This window comes from Rhagoletis pomonella, unplaced genomic scaffold, assembly GCF_013731165.1.
Source record: "Rhagoletis pomonella isolate Grant_MI unplaced genomic scaffold, Rhpom_1.0 Rhpom_scaffold_00012, whole genome shotgun sequence".
Classification (NCBI taxonomy): Eukaryota; Metazoa; Arthropoda; class Insecta; order Diptera; family Tephritidae; genus Rhagoletis; species Rhagoletis pomonella.
Genome location: NW_023458566.1, coordinates 18,251,091 through 18,257,727, shown reverse-complemented (window position 1 = coordinate 18,257,727; position 6,637 = coordinate 18,251,091). Strand labels below are relative to the sequence as shown.

At 34.4% G+C, this 6,637-nt stretch overlaps 1 pseudogene; it reads left to right on the top strand.

Annotated features, from left to right (window-relative positions):
• The first annotated feature begins 829 nt into the window (after window positions 1-829).
• Window positions 830-4,827, top strand: LOC118747615 (annotated as a pseudogene).
• Window positions 4,828-6,637: the final 1,810 nt, after the last annotated feature.

Genomic DNA, 6,637 nt, shown 5'->3' with positions numbered 1-6,637 from the left:
AAAAAAAAAACTAGCTTGTCCATCTCTTAATTTAAGCATCAATAATATAGATCATGATAAAAATATTACAAGGTAAAATTATTGAGAGGCAGTCTGACGTTTGCCAACAATATAATTTTAAAGTTCAAACTCAAGTTCACACATACATTCTCACTTTTAATCTCAAACAACAACAATTGTGAAAAATTAATTTTTTTTTATTTTCAATTTATATGATTTTAAAATGTTTGCAAACGTCAGAAAAATATCATGGCCGACGAATTGAGAGAATGATTTTACCTTCTAATGCTTTTATCATGATATAGATATAAAAAATTAGTACAATAAGATCGCAAAGATTTTTTTACAACGGTAACTTAAAATTAAGAAAAGAATAGGAGTTAAGAATAAAAAGTACGTAGTACAACATGTCAAACATAGCCTGACAAATAGCATTAGGCAAAATTTACAAATCTATATAAAGTCAAAAGAGAGAAAAAAAGAAAAAAAGTAGATAAATAAATAAAAATTAAAAAAGGAAAAACAACGGCAACTTAAAATTAAGAAAATAATAAGAGTTAGCATCATGTCCAACATAGCCTGACAAATAGCATTAGGCAAAAATTATAGGCGGCACATACGGTGCGTCTGACTCGCGAGTCATTTGTGTACGTGTTGACTCGCCTTCAACTACACACAGTTGAATCATTCAGAGTCATTCCAGGAGTCATGTCGGTGTAACTAACACATATTTATTTTCACAAATGCATCCAAACCGACTCGCGAGTCAAACGCACTGTGTATGCCGCCTATTACAAATCTATATAAAATCAAAAGAGAAAAAAAAAGAAAAAAATGTAAATAAAAATTAAAAAAGAAAGAGAACGAAATACAATTTTCTATTAGCCTATATCTAAAACATACACATTACATTTTAAGTACATAGATAGCGAAACTCAGCTGATATTAAGTTAATAAGTTAACGAAAATACGAGTACAAAACACTCTTAAAGTTGCATTTATTTGCGATAGTTTAAAAATCCTAGGCATTATTTTCGATAAAAAATAACTCAAGTATAAAAATAATTGTACATAAGTATATAAAAAAGAACTTAGCAACACGCCTAAATATTATTAAGTACCTTTCGTCCAAGCACTGTTTCGTACATTCGTCAACACTGATAAACCTCACAAGAGCACTCATCTTGTCAAAAATGGATTATGGTCTCCCAAAATATGGACACTACTCGAAAAGTAATCAAAAACTAGTTACACGATCCTACCACGCAGCAGCACGTAGAAGTATATGTGCTTTCCCTACATCACCAATCAAATGTATATTAATGGAAACTGGACTTCCCTCGCTACAAGAGCGAACAATTCACAGCACACTTAGGCTTATCCCAAAAATACTGAATGGTAATAACCCCTTGCTCTACAACTTGACAGTAACGGAAGTTGAAAGGAACAGAGATCTAAGACGCTCGTCATCAATCGACAAATGTATTCTATCAGCAAAGGAGTTAGGTCTTACCATCACACCAAGAAAACCTACGCATAAAAGTCCGCCGCCGTGGCTATGTTTCAACAGTTTTATTTGTTTCAACCTGATGGCTTACCGTTAAACCTGTACTACACCAATAGTTTATCGTAAAATTTTCAATACACGGAAGCATCGCAGGCTATCCCACTTACATCCTTTGCTGTTGTTGACGAGTACCAGAATACTATAAGTGCTGGGCACCTATTTCCATTCAGCTCAGTGTACACAGCCGAGGCTGAAGCAGTACTGCAGGCGGTCAAATTTGCATTCAAAACCAACGACAAGTTCATCATCTGTACGGATAGCCTTTCCACAATCAACAAGTTGGTTAATGTGAAGAAGAAGAACGCGTTGGCTTTGTTTATACGTTCGTTATGTGGATTCCTGGCCATGTTGGCATCATGGGTAACGAGGCTGCAGATCAATGAGCAAAACTCGCAACAATGGAACCTCTACTTTTAAGCCAGTCGGTACTAAACGGTCACATACTTCATCTAGTACGAATGCAAATAGCTAACACAAAGGCGCAGGAATGGCGTTACTTTCACCACAACTATGTAAAATACAACGTAGGAAGAAAGAAGCCAACATTCCCTCAGAACGTCTCCTGTAACGACATAAAAGCCTTCACACGTCTACGAATTGGACACACAGCTTTATCCTTAAAGGGATTAACCATTGCACAATATACAGGTAGCAGCATGGGAGCAGATACAACAACTGCATATATTTTGTTGTTGCTTGAGGTCCATAAAGTGTCGAAAAGTGAAATGTCAGATTTGCTGAGTTGGACAATTCAACAGAAAAGCAAAATGGCCAGCAAGTCAAGAAACGTGAGTATTAAAAATTATTACATACATATATCGTTACCTCAATATAGAAAGCCCTAACTCATATTGTCGCTGAAATACAAAGAGCCGTAACTAAGTAAAAATCCAAAATTTCCTTTCTGATTGGATATGATGCATTTCATCGAATTATAAGTCCCCACATCATTTTAAGCAATAACAAATTTTAGTCAGTTACTGAATTTTTGCGTTTTAGCGACTATATGAGTTAGGGCCTTTCTATATTAAGGTAACGATATGAAATTTATACAATTTTCAGAGAACATTAAAACGCTCTACATTGTCAACTAAATGCAGAATATATGTGTATATGTGCATGCATATGTAATATCACAACTAACTAATAATTTTTTGATTATTTATAGTTTTGAGCGTTGTGGAGCAGGAGCAGCAGACGTAGCTACAAATGCTATGAATGGGTGGATGGTGGCCGGCCATGGTGATACTTTTCGGGCGCATCCAGTCAACTAGAAACTTACGCTGGAGCACTCATCGTACCATGGATTTCTAACCTTAAAACGTCATCTTATCACCCCCATCTCCTGGCAAAACAACAGAATTCGGCATTTATAAAACGCACCTGAGTGTGTGCAGCTTCCTAGCTGTTTGTGCGCCCAAAACGCGAACGGCTTCACGTACAGTTCTGGCCCTGGCTAGCGATGTTCCACGCAGTAGCATGAGCTCATTGCGAGCTGCAATTGTCCTCGGCATATTGACCGAATTAAATCAATTTAATGGAAGCGCAGCTAATGACATTGTTAATATTTCTTGATGAAAACACTGTCATGAATGGTTTTTATAAGCGTAAAAAACTTACAAAGGAATGGCTACCTGAAGAGACAAAGTTTTACCGGTGCTTGCAAACTGTAGGAACAGACTTCTCATTGATGTGCCAACTGTTACCGAAACATACGCGGCGTGACTTAAAACTTACAATTTAAGAAAGAAGAACAGAGCAATTTGGCTTCGATTAACAAGCCACTGCTTCATCCGAAACTTTTTAATATCGAGATTGAAAACGTAACCAGAGACTGAAGAACGCGAGAGGGAAGAAGCTGTGCAAGGTAAGGTGACAAAATTTAGTGTAACATTTTGCAATAATTGCGTTTAAGAAGTAATACAATTGTGTATTTACCTTCTAACATTATACATATTCATACCCAAATTATAGTTTTAATTTGTTCAATTTGCAGGTGAAAGTCAGGGGCAGTACAGCAACACGTTCTCTCAAAAACAAATGTGTATAAGAAAAAACTTAAAGCGCTAAGAGGCGTAAAGTCGCACCACACCATCTAGAGAATTCTGTTAACGATGATCCCAAAGCTATTCGTAAAAAAAAAAATAAAAATTGTTACCCGAGCAATATGCATTACACAATAAAGTTGAAGTTCTGCCACCAGCAGAGGCTGTTCATTTGCTGCAGCTCACCACAATTTTGTTGCCAACTATTTCAACGAAAATCAGGCCTGTAAAACTTGAGATAGCACATCCAACAAACTAGGCAGTCAAAACTGAGCACTTCGCCAACATTGAAAGCAAAGATGCAGATGAATGTTTAGAAGTAGAAAGTTGGTTAGACCAAATCGAAGAATTTATTACTTACATAACACCTACTAGTTCTAGCGTACTAGATAATAGTAATGAAATGATAACACCAAATAACGAAGACATTACAAACTATGAAGTGCCAACCAAACTTGGAAGTAAAACATTTGTTGATTGGATGATGGCATAGTTAATGCATTGAAAGAAGGGGACAATCTAACACTGATGAATGCCATGCCTGCTACACCAATGTCACTTTCGCAACGTGATTTAGACGAGTGTGATACCCAACAAATATTACATAATGGATTTGGCGAATGGGTCTTTAGTGCTAGTCTCCACACTGGAACCTGGCAATCCAGACCAAGTCGTAAACGAAATTTATATAATGGATAAAACTACTGGCAAACTGTGTGACAAGCCCTGGACATACCAGGATCTATAGTGCAGTGCGTTTTGTTTGTGATGAACTAACATTTTTCACGTTTGATTCTTAGGAGACGCACATATAAAATTAAAAAATTGTTCAATTATTTAGTGGCGCTAAGGTCCAAATCGTTTAAGTAAGGTTATCAAATTAATTCTTTTGAATGCAATATAGAGTTTGTATTCAAGTTAATAGAACGTTTAATATTAATGTTACTTTAACTAAATTTGTATAGTATATGTTCTAAGTATGTTACATGTAGATACCGCACGTTTAATAATATGGAGAATATTATTTCCAAATTTAAATTTTGTGGGAAAACGCAATAAAAGTTTGGCTCCTTATCAAGCTTTTATACAATTAATAAAACCTCAAAAAAACGTAAATTTTGAATTGCTTCTCTCTATTATTAAACATTAAATATGGTCCAAGAATCAATAAAAAGAAAATTAAATATGTAATCCTTAACCTTTGATTATAGTAAATTATGTATATTTTGTTTGCTTTCATAACCAACAGTAAGTAGCTTCGAGGCGCCTTTCCAAACGGCGTCTCGTACAAAGTTCTGAGATTCATCATTTATATAGATGAATCTGTGATTGTTTGCATCAATTACTTTCACAGTGTTTGTGACTCCAATAATTGAACGTTTTTTTCTTACTCTATTGGCACAATTTCAGGAATTGGTCTGTTTAATAGAGTCCGACCGATTAATCGGCATCGGCTAGTATCGGCCAAAAGAATCGGCATCGGCCGTTTTGGCAAGACACATTTTAGCAAGTTTTGGCTATTTTTCTTTGTTTTAAAAAATTTTATTATTTGTTTTATAAAAATATAGCTTACTATATAAACAAAACCCTGTAAATCAAAATTTAAACTTTGCAGCACATTTATAAAAATTCGACAAATTTTAACAAATGTTCATCAAAGTTCGAAACTGTTTAATCAGATTTTATAGAACTTTGTTGAGTATGCAGTTTTTTTAAATTTTAGTGTAATAAAGGACTTATCGTTGATTTTTGCCAATTTTTTGTTCACGCATTTTCTTCCATACAAATTCGAAATTTTTGTTGGGGAAAATCAGCAACACCTTCCACAAAAAAGTTGCCAAAAATCAACGGTAAGTCCTAGCTACTTAAAATTTGCACTTCGTATAATAAAATTGAATGGGCTACAAAGCTGCATACTCAGAATGTTTCTAGAAAATCGAATTAAAAAGTTGTCGAATTTTGCTAATTTTTTGTACAAAGTTTGAAATTTATACTTACATGGCTTTTGTTACATTACACTTTCGTAAAAAAGAAATAAACATTAAATAAACGAAAGGGAAATAGCCAAAGAATGCTAAAATTGTCTTCCGTATTTATATTTTCTTCACTGTATGTATTTTTACGATTTTCTTTGAATTAATCGCTGAATTCCTAAATCTTTCGGGTTCTTTTAACTGGATTACTTATTATTTACGTTACAACAATACTTTCATCATTATTTTAAAATCCACGTTTACTGTTTATTAACAAATTGTATTGAAAACACATTTATAGTCAGCAAAAGCTGCATAATTTTACTACTATGAGTACAACTAGGAAATGTAATTTCGAATGAAGTGTTTATTTTACATTGAATAAGAAAGACTATGGAACGAAAGTATTGCAATAATATGTATAAGCGATATAATATTTTTTTAAAACATATTTATGTATGTACACAACTAAGTGCATAGATTCTGGGGTGACTTTTGTTTTTGTAATGTTATTTAATTATTTGTTTATGTAATTATTTTGTTATTAATAAAATTATTTGTTCTTTAATGAATTTATATTCATGTAGTTTTTTTTAAGGTATCCGCATCGGCATTGGCCGATTCTTTGCCCTCCGGCCGATTAATCGGTATCGGACAAAAATTGGGAATCGGTCGGATTCTACTGTTTAGGCATATTGAGCTCTGCAAAAATTTGCTTGGGAAACGTTCATCAACCGTGCACAAAGCCAGACTCATCACCTAAATATATAAGATTGTCATTGGCCGGAATTTCGTTGGCATGGGACAATGCAAAATATTTAAATCGAGATGAATGATTTTCGTACAGTGCTAGGAGTAAATCCCGATTACGTTCCCGCATTCCGCTCCTCTACAATCTTAATTTGGTACGCTGAGTTACGGTTGAATCGAAAGAAGAGGAAAACATCATTCGAAATCACCTTCTTGCCTAGGAATGTGTGAAATCGAAACAAAACAAAAGAAATGTTTGCCTCCAAACTATAACCATATGACAACGCCAGGTCCTATAGGGT